Source organism: Schistocerca cancellata, chromosome 2 (assembly GCF_023864275.1).
Source record: "Schistocerca cancellata isolate TAMUIC-IGC-003103 chromosome 2, iqSchCanc2.1, whole genome shotgun sequence".
Lineage (NCBI taxonomy): Eukaryota > Metazoa > Arthropoda > Insecta > Orthoptera > Acrididae > Schistocerca > Schistocerca cancellata.
In genome coordinates this window covers 871,118,705-871,135,521 of record NC_064627.1, presented here as the reverse complement: position 1 = coordinate 871,135,521, position 16,817 = coordinate 871,118,705, and the positions used below count along the sequence as shown (strand labels likewise).

The window sequence follows — 16,817 nt, the reverse complement described above, 5'->3', positions numbered from 1 at the left end:
TCGAAATTACGAGAGAGCACATTCCGGGAAGAGATGGGCAACATATTACTACCGCCCACATATATCTCGCGTAATGATCACAACGAAAAGATCCGAGAAATTAGAGCAAATACGGAGACTTACAAGCAGTCGTTCTTCCCACGCACAATTCGTGAATGGAACAGGGAAGGGGGGATCAGATAGTGGTACAATAAGTACCCTCCGCCACACACCGTAAGGTGGCTCGCGGAGTATAGATGTAGATGTAGATTGTGTAGTATCAGTAGCGCCAGAAATACTGTCAGATTGGTAGGAGATGATGCTGTTGTCTATAAGAAAATATCGTTTCTACGATATTGTAGTGCTAGTGTTGTTCAGAAATACGATGCAATCGAAGGAACAGGCACTGCGGCGACTACAGCCGTTACGAAATACATGAAAAGTATTCGCAGTAGCGAATAACGGCAACCATGAGCTATATAATGGAATGACGACAATGAAAATTTGTGCCGGACAGGTACTCGAACCCGGATTTCCCGCTTATTGCAAGCGGCCACCTTATCATTTGTTTTTCTTTTCATTTTGTTCGATATAGTTCGTTGCGCTTGGTCTGGGCGGACGTCACAAGACATCCGTTGAAGTTGATCGTGGATTCCATGACTCAGTTGTTTTTTATTACAGAGAGCACGCAGCCCTCTATCATTAGGCTATCTGAGCATGTTTAACGGCCAGATACAAACTTCCATAGGTCCTCAACCATGTGTCTGCAATGGATGTACGACTGCAGGATGCAGACATATGGTTGACGATGAAGTTTGGATCTGGCCGCGAAACGTGGTCGGATAGGTAAGACGACCGCTCGTGATCCGCGTTCGACTCCCGGTACGGCACACATTGTCATTGTCATCATCCCGTTACACAAGTGATGATTGTTAATATTCGCAACTACGAATAAATTTCATGTGTAATATCGTTTGTAGATGATTATCAGGAAATGCACGAAGGCATTAGGTTATATTTTCATTCAATGTCCTGAGCGACAGCTCTCTTTAAATGTGAATAACTGGTAAACAGTGCTAATTATCAAGAAAAAGAAACCTAGTAAAACATCAGCTGTACATTTTTGTCTTCTCATACCGTATAAATACTTAAGGGTAGCAGTAAGAACCGATGAAGCGACATAAAAAATCCAAAACCTTAAATATGCACTAGAGCATGCAAGTGGAAAACTCAGATTTGAGGGGTAGATTCAGAAAAAATGCGGCAAACCTGTTAAAGATACGGTGTGCGTGATCTCGTTTTTATGTACTTTAAGGCTTTGCTCGAGTATAATGGGTCCTCTTCTAGCGAATCTGACAGCTGACGTCAAACGATCAGTGAAGCACTGCTAGTATTTTAACAGATTAGTATAACACACGGAAGTGCAACAGAAATACTCAAAAAACGTAAATAGAAATCGTTGCAAGAAAGCGGCGAAATACTGTTTGGTAATTAGGACAGGTAACGGTTAATGTTTATATGAAGTGGCCTCCGCAACGCCGTATAAAGAGACTTGCAAAGCAAATCTGTAGACCCAAAGTTTGATGAGGTCATTAAAGGGATTGTAACAAATTCTGCACGTCTCTTTGACAGAATGGCTTCTCCCTTGCCAAACAGCATGGATTCCATAAACGTCGATCGTGCGATATCCTCTCGCTTTTGTCACATGACGTCCCGAAAACCGTGGATGAAGGCAGTTAAATGAAGCAATATTTCTTGACTTTAAGAAAGCATTTGACTCAGTACCACACCACTGTAACTGCATTGAGAATTTGTGATAGGGAGGACGCATCACGTTATTTTAGACGGAGAGTTTTCAACACATGTAGAAGTAACCTCAAGCGTGCCCCAGGATAGTATGTTGGGATCATTGTGTTCATGCTGTATATTAATGACCTGACAGCAATATTAAAAGTAAGGTCAGACTTTTTGCAAGTGAAGCAGTTATCTGTAATGAGGTAGCCTACTGTCTAGAGAAAGGACTACAAGCATCTTGTCAGATCTAAAAAAATTTCGAAGTGGCGAGAACATTGACAACTTGCTTTAAATGGTCAGAAATGTGAACTTCACAAAAATTCAAAAATTAGTGGCTTGTGACTACGATATCAATGGCAGTGCTCACATAGTCTCAGCTGTCGGGAGAGTACATGGCAGACTACAGTTTATTGGTAGGATTCTGGGAAAATGCAAACGTCTACAGGGCAAAATATTTACACTGGTGCGACCCATCCTAGGTGACAAAAGTCATGGCATTCCTCCTAATGCCGTGTCGGACCTCCTTTTTCCCAGCTAAGTGCAGCAATTCGACGCGACGTGGGATTCAACAAGCCGTTGGAAGTCCTCTGCAGAGATAATGAGCCGTGCTACCTCTGTAGCAGTCCATAATTGCGAAAGTGTTGCTAAAGCAAGATTTTGTGCACGAGCTGACCTCTCGATTACGTTCCATAAATGTCTGTTGGGATTCATGTCGGGCGGTCTGGGTGGCCAAGTCATTCGCTCGAATTGTCCAGAATATTTTTCAAAGCAATCGTAATGGCAAAGCAATGGCGCAGTAACAGTTTCATTGTCGTTTTGGAACATGAAGTCCATGAATGAGAGCAAGGGGCCTCAAGGTAGTCGAATATAACCATTTCCAGTGAATTATCGGTTCAGTAGGACTAGAGGACCCAGTTTGTTCCAAACAAACACAGCCCACACCTTCACGGAGGCACCACCAGCTTGTCAGTGCCTTGTTGACAAGTTGGGTCCATTGCTTCGTGGGGTTTGCGCCATACTCTTACCAATTGAAATATGGACTCATCTGACCAGCCCACTGTTTTGCAGTCGTCTAGGTTCCATCCGTTATCGTCACTAGCCCCGGAGAGGCGCTGCAGCCGATGTCGTGCTGTTGGCAAAGACACTCCAGTCGGTCATCTGCCACCATAGCCCATTGACGCCACATTTCTTCGCACTGTTCTAACGGTTACGTTCGTCGTACGTACCGCATTGATCTCTGCGGTTATTTCACACAGTGTTGCCTCTCTGTTAGCGCTGACAACTCTACGCAAAAGCCGTTACTCTCGGTCGTTAAGTGGGAGCCGTCGGTCACTGCTCTGTCCGTCGTGAGAGGTAATGCCTGAAACTTGGTATTCTTGGCACACTGTTGATACTGCGGATCTCGGAATATTGAAAGATTTCTGAAATGGAATGCTCCATGCGTCTCGGTCTAGCTACCATTTCGCGTTAAAAGTCTGTTAATTCCCGTCGTGCGTCCATAATCACGTTGACAACCTTTTTCACATGAATCATCTGACAAGGGAACCTCCCCATCGCACCCCCCTCAGATTTAGTTATAAGTTGGCACAGTGGGTACGCGTTGAAAAACTGAACACAGATCAATTGAGAAAACAGGAAGAAGTTGTGTGGAACTGTGAAAAAAATAAGCAAAATATACAAACTGAGTAGTCCATGGGCAAGATAGGCAACATCATGGATAGCGTGAGCACAGGAGCGCCGTGGTCCCGTGGTAGCGTGAGCAGCTGCAGAACGAGAGGTCCTCGGTTCAAGTCTTCCCTCGAGTGAAAAGTTTACTTTCTTTATTTTTGCATAGTTATGATCTGTCCGTTCGTTCATTGACGTCTCTGTTCACTGTAATAAGTTTAGTGCCTGTGTTTTGCGATCGCATCGGAAAGCCTTGCGATTAGTAGACGAAAGGACGTGCCTCTCCAATGGGAACCGAAAACATTTGATCGCAAGGTAATAAGGCAACCGATTCCTCTACAGGAAAACACATCTGATATATTCTATACGACACAGGTGACGGCATGTGCGTCACATGACAGGAATATGTTGTCGACCCACCTAACTTGTACACTTGGCGAATGGGTAAAAAGATTCTTCTACCTTGCCCGATTTAGTTTTTCTTGTGGATGAGATAATCACTCCCAAAAAAGTGATGAAAACATAAGAGTTTTTCACATAAACTGAAAATAAGAAATTGAACTTTTCACTCGATGGAAGATTTGAACCAAGGACCTCCGGTTCCGCAGCTGCTCACGTTACCACGGAACCACGGCGCTCCTGTGCGCAGAGTGTCCTAGATGTTGCCTATCTTGCCCATGGACTACTCAGTTTGTATATTTTGCCTATTTTTTCGCAGTTCCACACAACTTCTTCCTGTTTTCTCAATTGATCTGTGTTCAGTTTTTCAAGGCCTATCCACTGTGCCAACTTATAACTAAATCTGAGGGGGGTGCGATGGGGAGGTTCCCTTGTGAGTACAAAAGACAGCTCCGCCAATGCACTGCTCGTTTATACCTTGTGTAGAGGATATTACCGCCATCTGTGGGTATGCATATCGCAATCTCATGACTTTTGTCGTGTGTTGTATTGCTCAAATGTGTGGGACCAATACCAAATAGAGCTAACATGGAAAACTGAACATGCCTAAAGAAGGTCAGCAGGCACAATTAAAGGTTCGTTTGACGCGCGAAAGAGCCTTACTGGAATGCTGAGGACCTGAAATAGAAGACACCTGTTAAGACGTCAACGCACGAAACGCAGGTTTCGTGGTGTCTGGAACCATTATTAAGTAAGGAATCTACGAATATAATGTGATCGCATATGTATCGTTCCCGTAGGTGCACTGAAGGCTGTTTTAAACTAATCACAACGGGCACAGAGGTATTGAAGCAATTGTTCTACAGGCGCTGCATAAACGGATGGAACGAAAAAAAAGGTTGAGATAGCATGCAAGTACCCTCTGGCACGATCTTCACAGAGGTCTGAAGATAATGGAAGTAGATGTAAATGTAGCCCGCCCGGTCAGACGAGCAGTCTAAAGCACGGCTTTCCGGATAGGGAAGGAGCGCCTGGTCCCTGGCACGAATCCGCCCAGCGGACTTGTGTCGAGGTCTGGTGAGCCGGCCAGTCTGTGGATGGTTTTTAGGCGGTTTTCCATCTGCCTCGGCGAATGCGGGCTGGTTCCCCTTATTCCGCCTCAGCTACACTATGTCGGCGATTGCTGCGCAAACAAGTTCTCCACGTACGCGTACACCACCATTACTCTACCACACAAACATAAGGGTTACACTCGTCTGGTGTGAGACGTACCCTGGGGGGGGGGGGGGGGGGGTTACATCGGGGGCCGAACCGCACAATAACCCTGAAAGAGTGGTTCGGTGTGGGCGGCGGAGGGGTGAAGTGGACTGTGGTAGTCGTCGTGGGGTTGTGGAGCACTGCGGCTGCGGCGGGGACGGAGCCTCTCCGTCGTTTCTAGGCCCCCGGTTAAAATAAACAAAGAAGATGTAAATGTAGATACAAAAATGAGTGGTGAGGTTCGCGATGCCCTGTTTGGAGAGCGGCTGCCTTGGTGACTGTGTAAATGTGATGACGATGATAAGCTTAAGGAAGGCGACAGATGAAGCGAAGTGCTTTTGCGCTAACCTCTCGTTAATATTTCCAGCCCGGGCGGCACCACCACAGGACAATAATCTACTTCCGAGTAACTGAAAATCTTATACGTTATAAGAAGGGCTTTTTCATAGCAATCCGTCAATCCCGCTCTTCACCACTTTAAAAGATTTATGCGTTTTCAGAAACGCTGAAGTAAAGGGAAATAAGAACATACTAAATTAGTAACATGTCTGATGTACTTCTCACGTTCTACAGGATAACGTATAGATAAGAAAAATAGTGCTGGTCATTTTAAAGGCTTCCGACTTTAAAACTGTACGGTTTTAGTTTTTGATCTTCCCAGTTGCGAATATGGAAAACCATCAGCTGTGCAGTGAATGACGACAAAGAAAATTTGTGCCGGATCGGGACCAGAACAAGAATTTCCCGGTTATAGCGAGCGTTCATCTTACCGTTAAGCTATCCGAGTACAACTTACGTCAGACCCAAACTTCCATATGTCGTCGATTGTGTGCCTACAACCTACCCGCACATCTATTATGTATATTCCTGTATAGGGACGACATTTTAATTGCAAATCGCTTGCCAAATGCCGGCGGATAAATACCATATTGTTCCTTCGGACATTGCATCGTATTTATGAACAACACAGGCACTGCAATATCTTATTATCTTCCACGCATCCAAGAGCTGCAATGACTAGAAGTAGTCGGAGACTAACCGAGAATTGTTTTGTAGACCAGCAACCACACGTAGAACTGCTTCTGAAGCTGCAGCACAACGGCGCTAGAGACTGGGATGTGTAATTCCATGGAGCATAATGCGGGCTTACGGTTTGGTTACGTCATGGCGCAATTAGGAGCGAGGGAGCGGTGTTAGCCACTGTAAACTTACGCAAGCCAACAGTTTACGGCTTCATAGGGAAGTGGAAATATCGTGGAACGTATAAAGGCCCAACGGCGCTTAGTATGCTAATTCTGAGCACACAGGCTGAAGCCAGTGAATCTTCATCACACGTGAGTTCTAGACGCCGGCGAAGTAAGGATGATCCAGTGTCCCGACTACGTAATAAGCCAGCTATGAGCACTTTTCAGTCGAATATATGTCTTTCGCAGTCGCGATGGTGAATAAGTGTTCATAGCTGTTAAGGAATGCGTTTTAGCGCACATGTTTACTGAGACATTTTTTCTTCTAGTATCGTGTACTTTCAGCTGATGCGTTTACGCGATTCATTACGATACATCCTGGACAAGTGTTATAAACAAATGTAACAGAATTATAAGCGAAATAGATCGTGAGAAGAGTGTGACTGGGAATCTAGTTACCTCAGCAGTGTGGATACCTTTCCTAACAAACTTGCAAACAATAAGGAAGTAGACACAGCACAAAAAGGCGGTTTTTTTCCCCTTCCTCTGTTCTGCGGCACAGCAGTGAGCTCAGTAACATGGAAGGGAAAATGGTTTACAAACGAAAAAAGACTGACGTTCAACAGGCTTGTCCCTTGTGTTACCCTTCATCACTACCAAAAAAATGATCGTATGGCATTGTTAGCCGGGAGGCCCCATTCGGGGGAGTTCGGCCGTCGTATTGCAAGTCCTTTTTAGGTGACGCTACATCGGCGACTTGCGAGTCAATGGTGATGAAAGACACACAACAAAAGACACACAACACCCAAAGTCCCCTGCCGGAAATCGAACTCGGGCCTCCTGCGTGGTAGGCGGTAACGCTACCGCTACGCTACAGCGACGGACTCCATCACTCCTTCCTAACAGAGATGAAGATATTCTTCTCGTGATACATATAAACCGAAACTGGCCGTTCTTAAATTCACACTTTTTTGCAAAAAGTTTATCAATGGTGTGAAGTGGGCTTCTTCCGCGAAGTATGGCTCCTTCCTGTGTCCTGGGGGCACCCCCCCCCCCCCCCCCCCCCCAATTACTCTTCCTATATCGGGAAAGTATAAACAATGATGTCTTATATTCTAAATATAGCGCAATGTTCCATGTTCCTTAGGAAGAAAATAACGGTAAAAACCTTAAATAAACCAAACATAATAAAATTTGCAGCAAGTAGTAGGGAACCCACAGCATTCTTGTTACTTTCAATCGTTTCTCATACCAAATTTCGAATTTACCTATTCACATTTTCTTAGTGATTTGTTCAAATACATTTAAGTCAATATATTTTATTATTTTCTGTCATTGTTTGCTTGAAATTCTCACCTTACCATTAATAAATGGCACATGCCATTCATGATTTTCCTGTTTTTGCCTTCTTCATCAGTACAACATACTTTCTGTTTGGATGAATGCTTTTCTTTAGGTAATTTTAAATTTTCTCTATTTACATATAGCCTTCATTTTCTAAGCTACCGAACTTGTTACTTAATTTAATCTGGAATGGTTTCCTCATCTTCAATAAATTCTCTTAATCTGAATTTGTGACGTCCCGCCTAATGAATACTTCGTAGCTAGTTTTAGTCATCATTGTAAGTGTCTATGGGCACTTGAAGTACCGCTCATACACTGAGTGACACAAGTCATGGGATACTCCTAATATATCGGATCTCCTTTTGCTCGGGGTAGTGCAGCAATTCTATGTGGCCTGGACTCAACTAGTCGTTGGAAATATTGAGTCATGCTACCGTCCATAATTGTGAAAGCGTTGACAGTGCAGGATTCTGTGCAGTCACTGACCTCTCGATTATGTCCCATAAATGTTCGATGGGACTCATGTTGGGCGATCCGGGGTGCCAAATCATTCGCTCGAATTGTCCAGACTGTGACATAGCGAATTATCATCCATAAAAATTCCATCGTTGTTTTGGGACGTTAAGTCTATAAATTGCCGCAAATGGTCTCCAAGTAGCAGAAGATGAACATTTCCTGTCAAGGATGGGTTCAGTGGGGCTAGAAGACCCAGTATATAGTAAACACAGCCCACACCAATGTGGAGCGAAGTGCTACCAACTTGCGCAGTGCCTTGTTGACAAGTTGGGTCCATCGCTTCGTGGATTCTGTGCCACATTCGAAACCAGCCATCAGCTCTTAGCAACTGAAATCGGGACTCATTTGACCAGGCCAAGGTTTTGCAGTCATCTAGGGTCGAACTGATGAGGTCAGGAGCCCAGGAGAGACGTTGCAGTCAAAGTCGCTCTGTTAGCCAAGGCACTGACGTCGGTCGTCTGCTGCCACAGCCCATTAACACCAAATTTCGCCTCACTATCTTAACGCTTTCTCCGTATGTCCCCCATTGATTTCTGAGGTTATTTTACGCAGTGTTGCTCGTCTGTTAGCGCTGACAGCTCTGCGTAAACGCCGCTGCTCTCGGTCGTTAAATGAAGGCCGACGGCCACTGCGTTGTCGGTGGTGAGAGGTAATGCCTGAAATTTGGTTTTCTCTGCACACTCTTGACACTGTGGATCTTGTAATATTGAATTCCCAAACGATTTCTGAAATGGTATGTCCCATGCTACTCGCTCCAACTGCTATTCCGCGTTCAAAGTCTATTAATTCCCGTAGGGTGGCCATAATCACGGCGGAAAGCTCTTAAAATAAATGACAGTTCTGCCAATGGACTGCCCTTCTTACTTCGTGTACGCGATACTGCGACCATTTGTATATGTACATATCGCTGTCACAGGACTTTTGTCACTTCATTGTGGCTTCGTAGCTAGTTTTAGTCTGCATTTTAGGTGTATATGAGCACTTGAAGTACAGCATATAGTATGGTATTCTACTGGACAGTAAAATTGCAGCACCAGGAAGAATTTGAAACAACGAAATTTGAATTAGTGTGCATATAAAGTATAATACAAAGACTACCTTATCAAATTTGTAGGTGATTTCTAGATATACAGGGTGGGAAATTTAGTACACATGCGTGCCACTTCTGGCAGCAACATAGCAGTAATACGGCTGGTGATCGAGTCGAACTTGGATGATATGGATACGTTATTCCACGCTGATTCAACTCTATGCAACAGTTCACCAGCCGTAGTGACTGGGCAGTGGCGGCGTGTTGGTCTCTCAGCAGCAAATGGCCAGATGTCTTCAGTGGGTGGGAGATCTGGAGAACTTGCCGGCCAGGGCGACAGTCGAACACCCTCTGCATCAAGGCGGGTCAGGACAGCAAGGGCAATATGTGAGCTAGAGTTATCTTGTTGAAATATAAGGTCATGGAGGCCTGGAAGATAGGACAGAACCACCATCCTTAACAAGTCAGAAAAATAACGGCTGCCGTCCAGATTACCGGCTATGCGAACTAGAGGTTGTATACCCAATGACAACCCAAAGAGTCATACTTGTCATGGGCCTGTGTGACGATTATGAAGGCAATGTGGAAACATTGCCTTGGAGCCTCCACACATGGATACATTCATCCCAATCCTGGTACACAGAATCACGATTTCTCTGAAAAGACGACTTTATCATACCCCGAGACGACAGTTATCACTGGGTGAACCACACACAGCGTAACTCTCTGCTTTTGCATCAAAGTATTATACATCGATGATAATCGACACCACACCAAGGGCGTCAAAGTTGGCAGCAGAATTGCAAGTCTCCGTCAGATGCTGACAGTAGTCACAGGGAACTGGCGGACCCAATGGGGCGCATTCGCTGGGCCGCGCCTCCAGCGGCTCCCTACCAACGGCGCCCTCCGCTGCTGCGATATAGGATGGCCCCACTCGCGCTCGGATCCGCTTCACAATGCAGACGCCGCCTAGTCTGACAATATCGTTCGTGCTTAGTTTACAGAGTCGCAGCCTTGCTAACAATGTGACTGGTGGGCTCTGTTTCGTGCTGCATTATTTGTAGATTAGATTAGCTTTTCGTTCCATAGATCCGTGCTGAGGAGATCCTCGTGGATATGGAACATGTCATTTTTTTTACAGTATTAATAGTATGAGTATATACAATACATCATTTGTAAGCTGAAATAATAATACTAATAGTATGGGTATATGCAATACATCATTTGTTTCTATTAAAATATTCGTCAATGGAGTAGAAGGAGTTGGCCACTAGTAAGTCTTTCAGGCTCCTTTTAAACTGATCTTTATTTGTAACTAAATTTTTTATGTTTGCTGTCAAATTATTGAAGATGAGCGTTCCTGAATAATGGACCCCTTTTTTAACTAAAGTAAGTGCTTTTAAGTCCTTGTGCAGATCATTTTTGTTCCTGGTATTTTATGTATGAACTGAGCTGTTTGTTGGAAAAGAGATATATTATTTAGGACCAATTTTATTAAGGAGTAAATATACTGAGAGGCAGTAGTTAGTATACCCAATTCTTTGAAGAGTTTTCTACAGGACGTCCGTGAATTTACTCCACAAATAATACGTATTACACGCTTTTGGACTCTGAAAACTTTTGTGTGACTTGAAGAGTTACCCCAAAACATTATACCACATGACATTATAGAAAGAAAGTAGGCAAAGTATGCAAGCTTTTTCATTTTTATGTCGCCTATGTCTGCTAGCACTCGAATTGCAAATACAAATTTGTTAAGGCGTTTCTGCAGTTCTGTGGTGTGCTCCTCCCAATTGAATTTATTATCAAGTTGTAATCCCAGGAATTTAAGACTGTCAACCTCTTCTATCTGCTCTTCTTCATACTTTCTGCATATGCTGGGTGGAAACCACTTACAGGTTCCGAATTGCATATAGTGAGTCTTTTCGAAGTTTAATGTCAGTGAGTTGGCTTTAAACCATTTATTAATATCCATGAAAATATCATTAGCAGATCTTTCTAGAACTACACTCGACATACTATTTATTGCAATACTTGTGTCATCTGCAAACAAAACTAATTCTGCTTCTGGCAGTGTAACTGATGAGAGATCATTAATGTACGCAAGAAAAAGCAATGGCCCTAAGATGGATCCTTGTGGGACACCACATGTAATCTTGTGTGACACCACATGTAATGAGTCTTTCTACACTTGGAGGACGACAAATTAACTAAATCTTCTGTTTACTTTTTTCAATTGTTCGCTAATCATTTCTGCTCCCGTCCAGCTTCCCTACGACGACAGATGCCGCACCATTCTGTTGTCTACCTCTTCTTACCGTACACAACGAAGCCGTACACAACATCTGCTCTCCTGCACGGCCGAGTGAACAGTATGCCTGTCCTCTCGGGCACTGGTCGGCGGCGATCAGTATGGCCCTTCTGAACACATCGACTTCGTATTTGTATGACAACTGTGGCCGAAGACTTCCGACATAAGAAGTCAACCTCATTTTGCCTACGGCCTTGTCAAAGAGGGCGGAGGAGCGGACAGAGGTTCAGGGCACTCTTTTGTCCTTGGGGCGGCAAACTACCCCTAAAGGCGGAAGAATTAGCAATGATCAGCGGCATGAGGGTGCAGAAGGCAATGGAAACCACTGCGTTAAAGACACGTAACATGTATCCATAGGACATTTGGCCTGGAATTGAAAAAGTGTCATGATGATCTCTCCATTGGCAAAAGATTCCGGAATAGTCCCTCATTCTGATCTCCGGGAGGGGACTACCAAAAGGGAGGTCACCATGAGAAAAAGACTGAATAACCAACGAGAGGGTAGCGTTCTACGAGTCGGGGCATGGAATGTCAGAAGCTTGAATGTGGTAGGGAAGCTAGAAAATCTGAAAAGAGAAATGCAAAGGCTCAGTCTAGATATAGTAGGGGTCAGTGAAGTGAAATGGAAAGAAGACAAGGATTTCTGGTCAGATGAGTATAGTGTAATATCAGCAGCAGCGAAAATGGCACAGCCGCGCGGGATTAGCCGAGCGGTCTTCGGCGCTGCAGTCGTGGACTGTGCGACTGGTCCCAGCGGAGGTTCGAGACCTCCCTCGGGAATGGGAGTGTGTGTTTATCCTTAGGATAATTTAGATTAAGTAGTATGTAAGCTTAGGGACTGATCACCTTAGCAGTTAAGTCCCATAAGATTTCACACACATTTGAACATTTTTAGAAAATGGTACACCGGGAGTAGGATTCGTTATGAAAAGGAAGATAGGGCAGGGAGTGGGTTACTATGAACAGGTCTGTGATAGGCTTATTCTTATCAGAATCGACAGCAAACCAACACCGACAGCGATAGTTCAGGTATACATATCGACGCCGCAAGCTGAACATGAAGAGATGGAGAAACTATATGAAGATATTGAAAGGGTAATACAATACGTAGAGGGAGATGAAAACCGAATAGTCATGGTGGACTGGAATGCAGCCGTAGGGAAAGCAGTAGAAGAAAAGGTTACAGGAGAATTATGGGTTCGGGCAAGGAATGAGAAGAGAAAGCCTAACTGAGTTCTGTAATATACCTCAGCTAGTAATAGCGAAAACTCTGTTCAAGAATCACAAGAGGAGGAGGTATACTTGGAAAAAGCCTGGTGATAAGGGAAGATTTCAGTTAGATTACATCATGGTCAGATAGAGATTCCGAAATCAGATTCTGCATTGTAAGGCGTACCCAGGAGCAGATATAGACTCAGATCATAATGTAGTAGTGATGAAGAGTAGGCTGAAGTTTAAGAGATTAGTCAGGAAGAATCTATTCGCAAAGAAGTGGGATACGGAAGTCCTAAGGAATGACACGATACGCGTGAAGTTCTCTAAATCTGAAGATACAGCAATGAAAAATAATCCAGTTGGCAGTACAGTTGAAGAGGGCAATTACAGAAGCTGGAAAGAAAACCATGGGTACAAAATAGGTAACTGCAAGTATACCATAGGTAACAGAGAGAATGCATCAGCTGATAGATGAAGAAATGAATTACAAAAATGTTCAGGGAAATTCAGGAATACAGAGTGCGAGTCGCATAAGAATGAAATAAACACGAAGTGCAGGGAAGCTAAGACGAAATGGCTGCACGAAAAATGTGAAGAAATCGAAAAAGGAATGATAGTCGGAAGGACTGACTCAGCATTTAGGAAAGTCAAAACAACCTTCGGTGAAATTAAAACCAAGGGTAGTAACATTAAGAGTGCAACCGGAATTCCATTGTTAAACGCAGAGGAGAGAGTCTATAGGTGGAAAGAGTACATTGATGGCTTCTATGAGGGGGGAGATTTGTCTGATGTGATAGACGAAGAAATAGGAGTCGATTTAGAAGAGATAGGGGATCCAGTATTAGAATCAGTATTTAGGAAACCTTTGGAGGACTTAAGATCAAATAAGGTAGAAGGGATCGATAACATTCCATCAGAATTTTTAAAATTTTTAGGAGAAGTGGCAACAAAACGACTAATCACGTATTCACGTGTAGAATGTATGGGCTGGTAATATGCCCTCTGATTTTTGGAAAATTATTGTCCACAAAATTCCGTAGACTACAAGAGCTGACAAATGCGAGAATTATCGCGCAATCAGCTTAACAGCTCATGCAGCAAAGTCGCTGACAAGAATAATATGTAGAAGAATGGAAAAGAGAATTGAGGATGTGTTAGATGACGATCAGGGTGGCTTTAGGAAAGGCAAAGGCATCAGAGGGGCTATTCTGCCGTTGCGGTTGATATGGAAGCAAGACTAAAGAAAAATCAAGACACGTTCATAGAATTTGACGACCTAGGAAAAGGTTTCGCCAAAGTAAAATGGTGCAAGATTTTGGAAATTCCGAGAAAAATAGGGGTAAGCTGTGGGGAAAGACGGGTAATATACAATATGTACAAGAACGATATGGGAATAACAAGAGTGGACGACCAGGAACGAAATGCTCGGATTAAAAAGGTTCTGAGACAGGGATGTAGTCTTTTGCTCCTACTGTTGAATCTGTACATCGAAGAAGCAATGATAGAAATAAAAGAAAGCTTCAGGAGTGGAATTAAAATTCAAGGTGAAAGGGTAACAATGATACGATTCGCTAATGACATTGCTATCCTGAATGAAAGCGAAGAAGAATTACATGATCTGCTGAATGGAATGGACAGTCTAATGAGTACAGATTATGGATTGAGAGTAAATCGAAGAAAGACGAAAGTAATGAGAAGTAGCAGAAATGAGAACAGCAAGAAACTTAACATCAGGATTGATGCTCACAAAGCAGATGAAGTTAAGGAATTCTGCTACCTATGCAGCAAAATAACCAATGACGGACGGAGCAAGGGGGACATCAAAAGTAGACCAGCACTGGAAAAAAGGGCACTCCTGGCTAAGAGAAGTCTACTAGTATCAAACATAGGCCTTAGATTGAGGAAGAAATGGTTAAGAATATACGTTTGGAGTACAACTTTGTATGGTAGTGAAACATAGACTGTGGGAAAACCGCAACAGAAGAGAATCGAGGCATTTGAGATGTGGTGCATCAAACGAATGATTAAAATTAGGTGGACTGATAAGGCAAGAAATGAGGAAGCTCTGCGCAGAATCGGAGATGAAATAAATCTGTGGAAAACACTGATAAGAAGAAGGGACAGGATGATAGGACATCTATTAAGATGTGAGGGACTGACTTCCATGGTACTAGAGGGAGCTGTAGAGGGCAAAAACTGTAGAGGACGACAGAGATTGGAATACATCCAGCAGATAATTGAGGACGTAAGTTGCAACTGCTTCTCTCAGATGAAGAGGTTGGCACAGGAGAGAAATTCGTGGAGGGCCCCATCAAACCAGTCAAAAGACTGATGACTCAAAAAAAATGACGATTGTGGTTCCAGACCAAAGCGATCAGAAATATCGGGGAACGATAACTCGCAGTCTCGACACGCCACGGCCACTATGCTGCCGCTAGTAAGCGCTTCTACTTCTTACACAAGGTGTAAGACGATCTTCTTACTAACGACAGCATTGAAATGCGATTTCACAATGGCAAACCCGTTGTGTATAGAACAGGCTATTACGCTGAAATGCTAATTATGTCGATATCCAGGCTTACTATACACTTTATACCAAATTTGAAGTTTTTTGCATGCCACCTTCATGTTGCTGCGCTTTTAATAGCCGGCAGCATAAATTCTCTAAGTAAAATAACCCTTACGAGTGTAAATTGACGTTCTTTCGAGGAAAATTAAACATGATTGTAAATATAATCTAAACAAGAACCACACTTTTGTATGAAGGCAACAAACATCAGTCTGACTGTAGAAAGTTTATTAAAACCACGACCAGTTCCACACCGGTTTAGGCGCACCCTCAGCTGATCTAAACAGGGACCAAAAAGGAAGTATTTTACAATTTTTTCTTTTTTTACACAGGCTTAATGGATACTGCGCCAACGGCCTTGCCGCAGTGGTAACACCGGGTCCCGTCAGATCACCGAAGTTAAGCGCTGTCGGGCTGGGCTAGCACTTGGGTGGGTGACCATCCGGTCTGCCGAGCGCTGTTGGCAAGCGGGGTCCACTCAGCCCTTGTGAGGCAAACTGAGGAGCTACTTGATAATAGCGGCTCCCGTCTCGTAAAGTGACATACGGCCTGGAGAGCGTTCTGCTGACCACATGCCCCTCCAAATCCGCATCCAGTGACGCCTATGGTGTGAGGATGACATGGCAGCCGGTCTCTTGTTTGGTTGTAGGAAATCGAAGAAAGCCGCATCTGGCGACACCGTCTCTGGCGAGCCGCATGAATTTGCAGGCGCGACGACCTGATTGACTAACTTCAGTGCTAATTAACTCGAAAACAGCGTAACGTATCGAATTCTTTTCCTACCAATTATTTCTTAGCACAGCCTACCCTGCAACTCCCTTATAAGCTTTTCAGACTGTTTCTGACCACCCTGTATGTGATAGGAAGCGATTCATTGGTTTATTTTTCTAGGAATATACACTGTCGCAATTTTAATCATAAACCAAGTGGTGCTCTGAGATGAAAAGGTTGGCACAAAATAGTAATTTCTGACAGATCGCATCAGACCAGCCAGAAGACTGACGACTAAAAACGACAATGTGACTGAAACAATTAAAAAATCAACTGTGATGGATAATTTAAAGTCTTGACTAATGTTTATTATGTTAGTCATACCGTGGTTCCAAAATCAAGGTGCATGGCATCTGTTCGTGCCTAAAGGAAGGACACAAAATTTTGTCAGACAATACGTTCACATATTATTTGGAAGTAAAGTACACTTTGTGATCGAAAGTATCCGGACACCTGGTTGAAAATGACTTACAAGTTCGTGTGGCGCCCTCCATCGGTAATGCTGGAATTCAGTACGGTGTTGGCCCACCCTTAACCTTGATGACAGATTCCACTCTAACAGGCATACGTTCAGTCAGGTGCTGGAAGGTTTCTTGGGGAATGGCAGCCGGAGTGCTGCACTGAGGAAAGCTATCGTTGTCGGTCGGTGAGACCTGGCACGAACTGGGCGTTCCGAAACATCCCAAAGCTGTTCTATTGGATTCACGTCAGGACTTTGTGCAGGCAAGTCCATTACACGGATGTTACTGTCGTGTAACCATTCCGCCACAGACCGTGCATTAT

General features: G+C 43.9%; 1 protein-coding gene and 1 pseudogene across 1 annotated transcript in view; one reads left to right on the top strand and one right to left on the bottom strand.

Moving 5' to 3' along the window:
- The window catches only part of LOC126162822 (diuretic hormone 45), a 459,467-nt gene that overhangs the window by 27,211 nt on the left and 415,439 nt on the right, over positions 1-16,817 (bottom strand). The gene's annotated exons all lie outside the window — the stretch shown is intronic.
- LOC126164240 (5S ribosomal RNA) lies at positions 15,612-15,729 on the top strand (annotated as a pseudogene).